The sequence below is a fragment of a genome, unplaced genomic scaffold (genome assembly GCF_019419815.1).
Source record: "Pyrus x bretschneideri cultivar Hongxiangsu unplaced genomic scaffold, Pyrus_bretschneideri_v1 Contig127, whole genome shotgun sequence".
Taxonomy (NCBI): Eukaryota; Viridiplantae; Streptophyta; class Magnoliopsida; order Rosales; family Rosaceae; genus Pyrus; species Pyrus x bretschneideri.
This window is the reverse complement of record NW_025999421.1, coordinates 272,707-287,823: the sequence shown is the minus strand read 5'-3', so window position 1 is coordinate 287,823 and position 15,117 is coordinate 272,707. Positions and strand designations below refer to the sequence as shown.

At 37.1% G+C, this 15,117-nt stretch overlaps 1 pseudogene; it reads right to left on the bottom strand.

Annotated features, from left to right (window-relative positions):
* Positions 1–12,303: 12,303 nt before the first annotated feature.
* LOC103941093 lies at positions 12,304–14,834 on the bottom strand (annotated as a pseudogene).
* Positions 14,835–15,117: the final 283 nt, after the last annotated feature.

Here is a 15,117-nt window from a genome sequence, read left to right as displayed (position 1 = left end):
CTTGCTGCTGATTATCCCATCTATCATCATATATATGCACAAATACTTTTGTGCCTACTTGTGCTATAGTTAATCCTACTATTCCAATTAATATTATCCCTATGTGAATTTGACTAAAGTATGATTTTCTCAAATGGGATTGCTTATTTACGAACTAAATTAAGTGTAACTTTTTTATCAATACAGCTAACTTCATGTTAACTGATGCTACTTACAATTCTACTTATATTTTTATATAAACCTAATTGGTACAAATTATATTTATATTTGTGTGTTTTCTCAAAACCTCTTTCAATAAATCCTTGTGCTTCTTCTTCATTTGGACAAATATTTTATGCTCTCTTAATTTTCTTCTAAAGAGTTCCATTTTCTATTATCAAAAGGATTGATTTTAGGTCTTCTAATATGGTTATTAGTACTTAAAGTTAGATTTTCTAATTTTTTTTAACAAAGGTGGTGGAAGTGATGAAGATGTTATGTAAAACTTGATTTATTTCTGCTATTTGTTTTTCAACTTGATATAATTTTTCAACTAAATTTAAAACTTAACAAAAAAAGTAAATGCTTGAGCTTGAGAAGTTTATGGTACAATGGGTCCATAAAACTCACTATGATAGGCGGTATTATTGAATCAAACAAAGCAACCAAAAATAGAACCAAACAAAGAGAACCAAACAAAGCAACAAACAATAAAACCAAATATGGATAAAGCAGCTAAACTATAAGACAAGTAGGCATCTCTAGATCATACAAGTGCATGGCGAGCTCATGCAAAGGGTTTGGCTAAGATATGCTAGAAATTGGAGAATTAAAGTATTTTGTCTAATAGGGATATTACTGCTAGCTACTTATGCTGAAAAATCTGTTAAATTTATTGGTTTTTTATCTAGCTTACTGATTTGACACACCCCGACCCGGAATGTCCACTAGGACTTTAAATCGAGCTATGCTGGCTGACACCTAGAAGGTGACTAAGCTATAAAGTATAGTGATGTGGAAAATGTGAATAAATTTAAACCTAAAGTGCCTACAGACAAGAGTGCGCTATGAGCGGGAATGAACCCATTTCACACTCGACGTCAGAGCATAAGTAAAGTACAGTAGTTTGGGTAAGCATCATACCCTCAGAGGTAGCCACCTATACTGAGATTCACCAAGAATCCTCGTCGATAAGAACTTTCACAGGTAAAACCTGGAGGGGCGAAAAACAAGGGTGAGTGGAACTGAAAATAAAGTTTTAATAAAAACCTTTTGAAAACGTTATAACCCCTCGCTGTAAAACTTGTATAATTTCCCATAAAATAATAATACATACGTATGTAGAAATCATGTTCGAGAGTAGAGAAAACCGAGTATATGCCATGTCAAGTGTCTCAGCAATAAAATAAGTAAGCTAGGTGAAATAAACCGATGTAAAATGATATGCCAGCCGGAGTCACCTAACTGACCTGTACTGCTATGCCTACACACGAGTCGGAACCACCTATTGTGGTCTGTGTGACAGGGTTGGAGCTCTACATGCCTCTATGTATAACATCGGGGTGCAAGATAATGAGCTCTACATGCCTCTATGTATAACCATAACCAATGCAACCACTAACATCATACAATACTCACTTGAAACTTACCTGGCCTCTGCAGTGTCATACAATAGTATGCATATACATACCAATCCATATAATAAAATGAAATGCAAGCATGACATGGCACTTAAAACGTAAATCCATTTAAAACAATTTCTGGGAAAAATGGAAAACATATATATATATGTATATATAGAAAACCAAAAGCCCACTCACCTGGAGTCCGCACTATAACTCCCTAACACAAACATCAAGGCGTCACGAACGATCGGTGTCTAGAACAATTATCAAATCATGTCTTAGAATTCTCATCAATAGAACATATAACTTACATATCCTATTCGGGAAGATCCATATGTCAAATTCCCAATCCATAAGTTTCTAATATCCTTAAATATTATGTATTATAACGTACCAAATTTTGGTGACGATCCAACGGTCGAATTGTCGATTACTATAATAATCAAGCAGCAGACCTTAATGAAACTACATTCAAATGATGGAAATTCGTCAATCGGACTTCACCAATGGAATCAGGGTATTCAAATTTAGCCTAGGAAGGTCAGGGGACGTCTCGGCCCACGCACCGCCATAGGTGGCGGTCGGCCGCCCCGACTAGCTGGAAAATTCTACTATTTCTAAAAATTCTTAAACTTTACAAGAATGAAGATCTCAATGAGAAGAGCAACTTTCATACCTGTGACTAAGGCCAATTTGGTCGGGAAAAGCCTTAATTTCATGAAAACCCGTCGGAAACCCTTAAATTTGGTGTTCTTGATTCGACTCCCAAAACAACTCCGACGCCCCAACCAATGCATGGGATTTGTTCCAAGCCTCCAGGGAAGTCAATTGATGGTGGTGGTTGACTGAGGTTCCTTCGGATTTGGTGGATTGCAACTCCGTAGCCGTTGCACCCACTAGTGCAAAACCCCTCAATTCCAAACCCAATCCTCTCAAATTTGAAGTGGAAATGGTAGAGAAGGAGTAGAATTGATGATTGGAAATGATGAATTGGCCCATTTCATTGGAAAAATGGTGAAATTCACCGGAGAACCCACCGGTTACAACCTGGGTCGCAGGTCGAAGGGGAACCCAACCAGTTCCTCTCCTTTCCCCTCTTTGCTCTCTCTTCCCATTGGTCACTCTCTCTTTCTCTTCTTTCTCATTGGTCCGGTTCCTCCTTCCTTTCTCTCCTTTATATTTCATCTCCACCACCCAACTTTCCTTTCTTTAAATCTGGGCCACACACGTGGCTGTCCAGATTAAGCTCCAAAAATCTGGAGCTTTCTAGAAAATAACCAATTTACTAAAATGCCCCCGACTTTAAACGTTAATATCTCATTCGTTATAACTCCAAATCACAATCTGTTTGCGCCCACGCATCCGTAGCGACGAGTACTACGAGGATACACCAAGAAAATGAATCTTACGTAACTTGACAAGGTAGTCCACAAAAGTCAATGTATTTGCCTTGAAGGGCATTTTCATAAATTCACTTTATAAAATCGTAATAATTGGGGACGGGTTGTTACAATAATCATTTATGAAATCATAATAATTGGGGACGAGTTGTTATAGATTTCTTTCAAAACTTGTATATGTTTTCTATTAATTCTAGAATCGGTCATTAAAATAATAATCTAGCTATTTTGCTATGTAACTTATTTACTTGTTCACTCGAGTCTTTTTGTACTAATTGAAATTTTTGAACTTCTAATTTTAATTATTCAACTATTTCTAATGATCTAAGTTCTACTTGCTTAAGCTTACTATCTATAATATCAATAAGTTTTTTTATATTTCTCTTTTGCTAGGAAACCTTTGAATATTTTTATTATTAACTTTTAATTGGGATCTAATATAACTAAATTTTGCATAATTATTTTTATGAAATTTTTTCTGAAAATATATAACTGGTTTAATAAATAATTATGCTTAATATTTTCGAATTTTATATGTTCTGAAATCTACAATACTATTTGCTTGTGGATTTTCTTCACTATGTAAAATGTGATCATACTTTCTCAATGGAAATAACAAACTAAACTACTTTGGTCTAGAGTGATTTTTCGCTTTTGTGATTTACTAATTTATAAATTAAGGTAATCTATCATAAACTACAATCTACATTTTTGTAAAGTTATGGCTAATTGGTTTCTTAGAAACTCTCTTTCTTCTCTCAAATTCCCTAAAGTATGATTTGTTGCTCTTTTTTGCTTATAATACGTTATGATGTTCTTCTATATTTTTATATTTGCTAATAAATGAAGGGTGCTCAAGCTAATCAAGATACAACTTCTGCTTTTTCAAAGTCTTGCTAATTCTCTTACTAATATATGCTAATCTTCTCTTAATGCTAGTTATAGTAAGGTGTCTAGGACAATAAATGTCTGGTGGTTGACAAGGTCTACAAAGACAATAATATATAGTGTTCTTAGAAAATTAAACAAGTGTGTGTTATCTGTTGTGTTGATGATTTTCGTCCTCAAAGTACTTTACTATTATATTTACTATTAAAATGCTAAACTTGGCTTTGATACCAAATTCCAAGGTGATGCTCGGTTAAATAGTCAAATGACCATTATAACAATTAGACATAAAATATTGCACATGGAACTCGACATGTTTCAACTTGACGACCACTCACAATGCAGGTATATGATCTTAAAGGCTGAACTCAGAGGTACGAAGAACTCAGAGGTATCCTGGTTAATATCTAGTTATTTGTATGGCATGCATTCAACTATAACAAAGTGCTTGAGCAAAGTATAATCGTCAATAATATAACTATAATAGTGTTTTCTCATTTTGGACTAGAAGTCTAATTGAAATAGCACACTAAAGAAAGAAAGAAAGAAAACTTATTTGAACTTTTATTGATATATAAAATGTTTACAAGGAAGTAGGCAAAGGGAACAGGAAGTGTTTACAAGGAAGTAGGCAAAGGAAGCAAGAAGGCTAAGAGAGCTAAAGGCTTCGACTGTAGGTGTGGTAGTTGTGTGTACGTGTTGTGGTGTGTATGTGTCTTTACAATGAATGAAACTCTTTTTTATATATGTATGAGAGTGCTATAGTTTACAAAAGAAAAACTTTACGGATGGATGATGTAAAATATCTTCAACTTTTTTACACTATTTTTTAATTTGTCACTTTTGGATACTGTTTCTGAATCTGTCTCACTATTTCTAAAAGTGTTGGTGTGTCAATGTCTCTGGTTTTGAAACTTGTCATTTTCTTTCTTTTGTGGCTGCCATGATTTTGTCTTCTTCTCTTTTTTTTGGATTTGCTTTAATGAAGACTACGTGAATTTTTCCGTATGCTTGTCTACTTGCTGCAACCACTTCTTTATAGCATTTATTTATTTCTGATATCTTTTGTTTCTGATTCTATAAGGGACCAAACTATCTGAATACTTAGAAGGATAGTGTAGGTACTTTTAAAAACTTTTGTCCTAAATGTTAAATGGAAGTTTTTAAGGACTTTTCATTAGTATTCCTTCCCCACTCCAAAAAAAACAAAAAGCAAACCAAAAATCATGAATTCGTTGCCACCATCAACGTCTTCATTTTTTTTCATTCAATAACCAATCAAAACCTTCAAATTTGCGAAAGCAAACCTCCAATTATTGATTGGTGCTTGCTCACTCAGCAAGCAGAAATTCCACACCTTATAGGGGAATCGCTGCATCCAAAAAACCAGACAAAAAAAGCCAATTTTGAATATCTAATCTGATAAGTCAATATTTTACTATATATTTTACCCTAATCTTAGTAATAATTTATTGATTATTTTGTTCAAATTTTGATACTTTGAGTTATATTTCTAACGTAGGACATTCGACATCCTCCTACGCATAAAGTAACCAAATGAATAAATTTTGGAGTGATTCCAATTGGAGGATGTTTGTGAGTCTTTCAAGATGATTTTATCAGAGTTTTAGATTTTTCCACCAAGCCGTTTGGCCGTGGCAATGAAATAAATACCCAGCGTGCAGCTTTCCCAGTTTGATGTTTTTGGATATTTTGGGTATTTTGGAGCTCAAGATGGCATATTTTGAGGAATATTCCTTCTAATGATTTGTAGGGGATGTCTTCAGCTTTTAAAAGAGACTTTTGGACCAAATCGAAGTTGACTTGGTCAGTCAAAAGTCTGATTTTCTGAGGAGTCTGAATTTTAATTCAAATAGGAAACCTTTTATTTTCTGTTGTATTATTTTATTATGTTTTCTAATTTTATTCTAAGACCTTTTAGGATTTTATTTTGTAGTAGTATAAATAAAGATATTTAGCCATTAGTGTCACATCCCGCCTTCCCTCGCAGTGATATTGTCCGCTTTGGCATTCTGGGCCTGGACATATAAGGCTCAAGATCGACCCTCGTGTGGTCGATGTGGGATACTACAATCCACCCCCCTTAGGGAGCCCGACGTCCTCGTCGGCACACACGAACCAACACGAGTCCGGCTCTGATACCAAATTGTCACATCCCGCCTTCCCTCGCAGTGATATTGTCCGCTTTGGCATTCTGGGCCTGGACATATAAGGCTCAAGATCGACCCTCGTGTGGTCGATGTGGGATACTACAATTAGGGTTTGAGAAGAAGACAAGGAGAACACGCGCACTACTTTAGAGAGCTTTTGAAGTTTATCTTCAAGGTGCTTTTCTTTCCATGTTCTTAATAATAGGGTAAATTACATTTTACCCCTTCAGGTTTGGGTTCGATTTTTAGAGAGCTTTTGAAGTTTATCTTCGAGGTGTTTTTCTTTCCATGTTCTTAATAATAGGGTAAATTACATTTTACCCGCTTAGGTTTGGGTTCGATTTCAATTCCTTACAACATATTTAAAACATTTCAATTTCATACCTCAAGTACTATTTTATTTCAATATAATACATCTGTTACATTTTCCATCCACTAGTCCGTTAAAAGCTGACGTGGTTGCCACATTTGTGCTGACGTGGCTGCTAAATTTATGCCACGTGGCATTTTTTTTTATGCATTTAAAATATTATAATAATTTACCCTATTAAAAGAATAATAAATAAAAAAACTTGAAACCATCTTCCCCGACCCTTTCTCTTTCTCCTCCGCTCTCTTCACCTCCCCTCCCATCCAAAAAACCCATCATTTCCTTGCAACCCAAATCCCCATCCCACTCCACACTTACCTCCCCGACCTCTCCGCAACCACCCCCCCCCCACCCCACCCCACCAAAAAAAACCCAGATTATTTGTATGAAACCTGCAAAAAAAAAAAAAAAAAAAAAAAAAAATCAAATCAACCGGTGCTTGGAGAGAAGGGCCGACATTCCCCAGTTGTTGACGGCGCAGACGGTGATAGTGGTGTGATGCGTTACGAATGTGACACACAAATTAAACCCTATTTGTGACAATTGTAGTAATGATGTAAGTAGGGATCGTTCTAACCGAGGATTAACTACACTTTAAACTGACTCAAATAAATAAAACTAACCTTTAAAACACTTAACTCACTTAAAAAAAACTCAAAACAAGTTCACAAGACTCAAAATAAGCTAAAAACACTCAAAACTGCCTAAAAACACAAACTGGGCAGTTTTGAGCCTAAACACAAACTTGGACGAAAATTGGTTCTAACTTGACTCAAAACTCTTAAAAACACAATCTAAAACATAATTGAACCAATTAGACACTCTAAGACAATTGGGGATTTGGTTTTGGACGAAAATCAAACAAACAAAACAATAATGTAAACTAGGCAGATTTGGACGAATTTGAAGGTGTTTGTGACTCCAAATACTTAAAAACACAAACTAAGACAGATTATAATGACTAAGGCTTAACAAAATATGGGGGGATTGTGTTTGGACGAAATTAAATTAAATGGACAGATTGTAAAGAAAACAGATTGTAAGATAAATTGTGATGAACCAATGGATGATGGAGTGGCTAAGGGGTTCTTCTCCACACATGAAATATATGCAACATAAATCAATTTCCAGTTATCAATTCAATAAGTTATGAACCTCGACACTCCAAGTTAATTAGGTCCGCTTAAATTAACCTTCAGATTTCCCTAGAATCATTGAATTGGATGAATATGCATCGCAACCAAATTATTCCTAACAAGTTCTCTATATGAACAGCATGATAAAGATACAAGTTAGAATCATTACGTTCTTTGGAAATCATAAGCATCGACAAGGCATTTGTAACTTTGAAAAGCATGATACTCCTGCTAGGAATCTACTTAACACGATCGTGACTAGCGACCTTCACTACTTGTGAATATAAATTCATAACGATTAGGTGAAACAAACTTATATCCTAGCACCAAATTCAAGCATGCAAATTAAGCGTGCACTCTCAATCAACATACAAGAATAAGTTCTAAATTAAACGGTTAAGCAAATTGTATTCACGACTTATGCAACGATAACTGGAAGTAATCAACTTATTTCACATATATAATCATGGTTTCGAATACACCCTTAGCCAAAACGAATTTAGCCAATCATGCTCAAAGTAAAACAAAGATTACATGAATTAGACATTGAAATATAAGATAGAATACACCTAAAATTGTTCAACAACTCAGAATGAAGAGCCAAACAATTGAGCGAATCTGTCTCCTTTCCCTTGCTTGCGGCAGATTGGATGGTGGTTGTTTCTGGGCTGTTTTGATGATGTAGAAAGGATTTTGGGGTGGTTAGAGGCACGGCAAGGGGTGTAGGTTGGGTGTGGATGAGTGTTTGATGGTTGGAAGGTGGTGGAGAACTCGGCAAAGAGGGTGGAAGAAGGTGGTGCGGCTGGTTGTGTTTCTGGGCTGTTTGATGATGTTTTGGGATGAATGGATGTGTGTGTGAGTGAATGGACGAATTTCTGTGGTGAATGATACTCTAGGGTTCGGCCAAAAACTGATTATATGTCTTTTAGGAAGTTAATAACATACCTAATTAAGTTTTGATTCAAATTTCCTAGTCTAAATAGAAAAGGTAAGTGAATAAAGTCCAAATAAAATCAGAAAAAGGGGATGCACGAATTTAAACAAATAAGGAATGTCCTTGCCTTGCAAGGAATCAGAAATTAAACCCCTTGCACAGCAAGGAAAGGGGATTTAAGGTAAGAAACGAAATTGGTGCAAAAGAAGGAAGGAAAAGTCAATTCCTTGCAAGAAATCAGAAATTAGGACTTTAGGCAAAGTTTTAGAACTAGGAAAGTGAATTAAACTAGGAAATAAGAGTTTGAAATCAGGAAACAATAGGGGAGGTGCGGCATAAGGTTTAGGGAAAGGTAAGGCATTAAACAAGAGGTGTTAGAATAAGGGAAAGGTCCTAACATATATGAAAAATAGGGAAGTTTGCACAAAGAAAGGGAAACCACCTTCTTTGCACGGCAAGGAAGGGAAAATTTGCAAAGAACCTTTTTTTGTTGTCCAAGGGTGCTCGGGAGCCATCTTAAGTGCTAAAACTTAGAGCGTTCTTGATTTAGGAAAGGTCAACCAAAATAGGAAACTTTGGCTTAACTTTCCTACTTCAAGTAGGAATCCTTGTGTGATTAGGAATCCTCATGTGAGTGGGAAACCTCCTTCAATTTGGAAACCTTCTCGTAATTGGAATCCTCATCGTAGTAGGAATCCTTGTTGCAGTAGGAATCCTTGCGACATGAACTCTTCAATTTCGTCCATTCCTTTTGCTCCAAGCATAAGCTATCCAATTTGTGCCCAAAAGTGCTCCAAAAGGCTCCAAAATGCATCCTTTCGCCAAATATGTCTTATGAACCTGAAAACACACAAAAGAAGCTTAAAGAACTAAAATAACTAAGAACTAATAACATAAATGTACAAAAACAAGCAAACTAAGTCGCATAAATATGCTCCTATCATGGTGCGGTCATGATGTCGCGCGGCAAGGTGGGTGAAGGTGAGGTAGTGGTTAAAGGTCGAGAATTAGGGATTTTGGATATGGGAGTTTTGGGTTTTGGATCTGGGAATTTTGGATTTTGGATCTGGGGATTTTGGGGGGTTTGGGGTTCGAGAGAGTGAGTGAGGAGAGTGGAGGAGGGTCGGCGTGTGATGTTGTGCGCTTCGGTGAGGGTGGTGAAGAGGAAGGCGTCGGCGGTGAGGAGTGTGAGCATGAGGGGGATTCTGGGTTGGGGGTGTGCTCGGGTAGGGAGAATGGGTGGAGAAGATGAACTGGGTTTTGGGTTTGTTTTTTTAAATTAATTAATTTAAATTTTTAATTTTTTTATTAAGTGTTTAGCCACATGGCACAAATGTGGCAGCCACATCAGCACAAATGAGGGCCCCTTATTTGCCACATCATCACTTAACGTTTTACTTAACAAATTTTCCAACGGATGTATGAAATTGAAATAAAATAGTACTTGAGGTATGAAAGTGAAATGTTTTAAAGATGTTGTAAGGAATTGAAATCGACCCCAAACCTGAGGGGGTAAAATGTAATTTACCCTTAATAATATTTTGTTTTATGATTGTTCGTAACTAATTTCTTTTTCTAGGGCGAAGCCTTGAGCCTTAGCAAGAATATGTAGTTTCTTTTCAATTTACTTATGATATTATGCATGCTTGTTTTGAATTATTAATCACCGTTTTAAACTAGGTAGTTTTAACGAAAAGCCCGCAGTACTATTCACTTTAAAAAAAACCACTTTTTTACACTAAAAAGTCAATCATGATACTATTCACTTTACCCTTTATTTTGTCATTTTCATTAAAACTCAAAGTTTTCCAACCCTTTTCATTAGTTTTCCTTTTAAACTATCTAAGCGGCTTAGTGATTCGCGACCATTAAGATATTTAGAAAAGTAATTTGATGCAATTTTGGTTAGAAGGTTCCTTGAAATTGGAGCTGGCTTATTGTGGTTAATAATTGTAATTTCACTTAGGATGAACACCACGTCTTAAGGGGTTGCATGGTTTTTTAAAAGGTTTTCATAAAACTTAATGAGTCTTTTCATGTTCATATTTGATCCGAACTTCCGGATGGGTTGCATGTTAGATATACGTTCTTTGTTGGAGGTTCTAAGTAGGGCATATATTAGGAAAACCTAACCTTCGAAATATGCATAGATAATTCATAAGTAATTGAAAGAACTACGTAAGATTGTTAAGGTGACGGCGAAACCCTAGTGTATCTTTAAATTGATTTTCTTTAATTGTTTTTAATTTAAATTCGTTTTTATTATTTTAAATTCCAAAATCAATATTTTCCAAACTTTGTTTTAAATACTTAATTAAGAGTTGGTTTTAAACACAAATTATTCTTTCAATTCTTGTGGAAAACAACCTTACTTGAGCCGTTTATACTACAACTACCTTGTACTCTTACAAGTGTTTTTATCCCTACTTTTTCACGTGGTAAAAATTCTATCATAATCCATTAAAACCAAAAAGCCAAATAAAACCTCTCCCGGTTTTGAGTTTAATCACCACACATCAACAAAATCAAGAAACAATTAGTAATTCGGTGTTTATTTAGTACAAAACTCACCAACCCGTGTCGTATGATATGGTACTATTCGATGTTTAAACATGGGAGAATGGAGCAAAAATGTAATAGATAAGGGGCAATTACAACGAAACTAGGAGATCGAATAATAATAGGAAGTTGCTATTGGCACTTTAAAACTCCTTTTTGAGTGTATAAATAAAAATAAAGAAGTGCAAAATAAATTTTTTCAATGCTAATAATACTTCCTAAAAAGTAACTCCATCATCTGTCAATAGACTCAATACTTTATGTTCCAACTGCAATATGGCCAAGATTCTCAAATTTTGACACATTCTATCAATCAATCGTAGAAACTGACATACCTAAAGAGCTCAAATGATATTATTATCATCATACTTGCAAGTATTGAATACAACATACAATATAACCAGAAAATAGAACTGAAAGAGCAAAGAATCAGAGTAACTAAAACTATAGGATTAGAAGAATCAAAGTAACTTTTTACCCGACTTCAACTTGCTACATGTTGCCCTGAAATTCTACAATTACAAAACCGAGCGATCAAATCGATTTACCAATAGTCGTGGATCTTGGGTTCGCAAAATACAATTGCAATCGAATTTGACACCACAGAGAATGACCTTCGAAGACTACAGGAGACGACACTGAGTGCAGAGATTATTTCAACAAATATGACGCTTGAGAATTTGGATATATATATATTAGCTTGATTAGCGCTTATCGAACATCTAATTCATAGTTGGAAAACAAAACAGTGCTTACTTTCATTTCTGAAAAGTAGCACTTCCATGCTAGAGCTACATAGTAGTTCAATTACAAAGATACATATGAAGTAATCAAATGTTCGATGTGATAAATGAAACTTGGTAAATGAAACTTGTTCCATGAAAGCCTCAGGCATAGATGTCTTGCCAAAAAGAAGAAACAAATAAATAACATTGCACGGTTTAAAGTTGAAAAAGTCATGTATCAAATAACAAGTGAACAGAAGCTCTACACACAACTTTTGATGGTTCTCAACTTACTCGCCATTTACAGCACCGAGTTTGTGAACATCACTGGTAAAGTCTAGGATTCTATCAGTCGAGTCTTAATGCTTCCTTGATCAGAATATCTCAGTTAAAGTATAAGGTTCATTCCAATGTGATTTTTTTGATTAATTATTGGCCAAGAAAGCTTGTTTCTATCATTGTATTTCAACCTACAATTTCACAAGGTAGTAAAATTAATAAACCAAAACGAGGAAAGAAAGCATGGAAGAGAAACTTGTATATCCCTTCACACAAATGAATAGCCAATACACAAAGACAGAGAGCTTTCAAATGGCCAATAAACTACGGTACAAGCTCATTATCAAAGAATGGTACAACAACATACAATCAACAGAAATCTCTCAAAATAAACAACAAAAAAGGAGACACAACCCCCAACAAGGCAACAGTGATTTCATCGTGGGTCAACTGCACATGTATACCCCGCTCTCGTACCTGCGATTAACCTCGTAAAAGTCTATATTACCCTCGAAAGCTGGCCGCAAACAAACACCAGACAATGATTTAGTTCCTTGCCAAGAAAACTTCACATAAGCAACAACTTCAATCTCTTCACTGCCATCTCCTTCATTAGAATCCACAGGCATCCTTGCCCTCAACCGACCAGGAGATCCATTCAACGGAATCTCGGGGATATGCCATTTCAGTTCTTTGTCAAACCTACTTAATACAACTTTTGGGGATACCTTCAACAATGTAAGATCAAGTGGGAGTTTCAAACCAAATGTCACATCAGTTAAAGGTGCTGGCAACTCAGGGTTTCACACGTATTGTATCATCACAGATAGTAAGCTCCATGTATGCCGTTGCATAAGACGAACCCTCAAGGGCAATGGCATCAACTTAGGCACCAGACCATACTTCAAAAAGGGTAAAGGCTCATCGGAGGCTGTGGTGCTCATATGAAACAACCTGTTCCCTAGACTACTAACTCGAGAATTCTGCATAATAAATCTCTTAACCGAGCTGGTTCCCTCAGCCTGGAAAGAAAACTCAGTTTCTTTATCACCACTAGTTATGGTTGGCAACGTCTTCAAATAAACAACACCCACTAATCCTACTATAGCAAGCAATGTCTCTCTAAACTCAGCACTGATCTCTTCAACAATGTGCATCTCAAGACCCTTCATTTCACTTTTCACAAGGGTGTCAAGAGGAGTACCCGCTGCTGCACCACCGGCAGCGGCATCTGCAGTTTTCGGAGCATCAGGCCCGATCTGCAACAATTCAAGCCCGCTAAGCCCTTCTTTCTTCGCAACCTTCTTTGATCCAACAAACTCAGAAGCATCCAATCCACCGCCCCAGGCATCACTAAACCCATCAAAAGTCTCACCCAATGAAGCTTGGTCATTCCCAAACTCAATCCCACCATACTACCCTTCAAACCCTTCCACCGCAATATGGGTACTCTGGGTCGCCTCCGCCGGAGTCGCCAACGTCATCACTTCAAGTGTCGCCAACGCCATTGTTAAGTCTATGGCAGAAGGATTCTTGTTCTTCTTGAACCCACTTACCAGCTTTTCAGGCTGATTGATCTTCTTGCTCGCCGCAAATGGATCATTCTCAGTTTGGCTCTCTTCCTCATTCTCTAACTTCGGATCCTCCTCGTCGATCTGTACCACCAGTGCCAAGCTTGCCGCCACCTCATATCCAGCAGTGATCGTCTCTAACGAAAATTCAAACCCTAAATTGTTGAACACCACAATGCCCGCCTCGTGTTCGACGGAAAACGCCTACACCGCCCTCAAATTCTCCGCCCCACAGATCTTGTTATCGGTGTCCAACGCCGAGTGCACCATCTTCGCAATGCCATCGCCGTGCATCGACGAAAGCATCACCGCCAATAAAATATTGCTGATACCTCTTAGAACAATATTGAGAGCAATGTAGATCTCGGCGTACTTTCGACTCAGCTTCTCTGGAGTAACATCGACGTTGCAGCAAACAGTGACGATGACGATGACAGCCTAGTTGACGATGTGGATGCACTCGAAGACGTTGATCAAGTTGTCATGATCGACGATGGTGACGTCGAGGACGTAGATGGAGTTGACTAGACGGTAGACGACCCAGTATATACCGAGATTCAACCCCCACGATGAGATGGCCGCTTGAGGCGACAAGCGGGTCGTCGCTAAGGGAGGTGATGAAGTCGGCGGTGGCATCGAAGGAAGAGTCGGGGTGGATGTGGGAATTGTCTTTGGTGGTGTGGGGTGGTTGTTGCTTGCCGGTGACGAAAGCTAGGCGGGTCTGGCGGAAGGAGGAGACGGCGACGAGGGCCCGGGCGGGCAGAAACCATTTCAGGTTTGGAGGAGAATGTCAGATCCATTGGCGGGTTGGAGAGAGAAAGCTAAACAGGACATGGTGGGATCGGATCAAGGTCGGATATGATCCAGGGTTTCGGTTTGCGACGGTTTATGCTGATGTGAAGTTGCGAGAGATGTTGACTCGGCGAGAATCCGATTGGGAAAGCCCAGCCGATGAGTAAGAAGACGGTTATGGGCCGGAAATGAATTTAACAGGCTGACCTCATGTAGATGCAAATGAAGAGGATTTCTCAACTGCAGTCCGCTGGCCTTTTAACTCAAGCATTGATTCAATTTCATGTTTTTTCTATTTAACTCAAGCATTGATTCAATTTCATGCATTATTTCAATTAATTTTTGTAATATCTCTAAATTAAGAGTGTTGTATAAATTTAAAGAGAGAATGAGAGAGGGAAAAAATTACGTTAAGGTCAAGTGAGTATACTTCACCATACCCCCTTAAGTTCAATAAAACTCCCCCCTGAGAATAGCAAGCATTGCAAATGAGATAGTTACACATATCAATTCCTAGAACAAGTTTTTTTTATAGGAGCATATTCATGCGACTTAATTGGCTTGTTCTCGTGCATTTATGTTGTGTTTCCTTAGTTATTTTAGTGTTTAAAGTCACTTTTGTGTGTTTTCAGGTTATAAAGCCAAAGTGTGCAAGAAGATGCAAATTGGAGTCTTTTGGAGCAAAAGA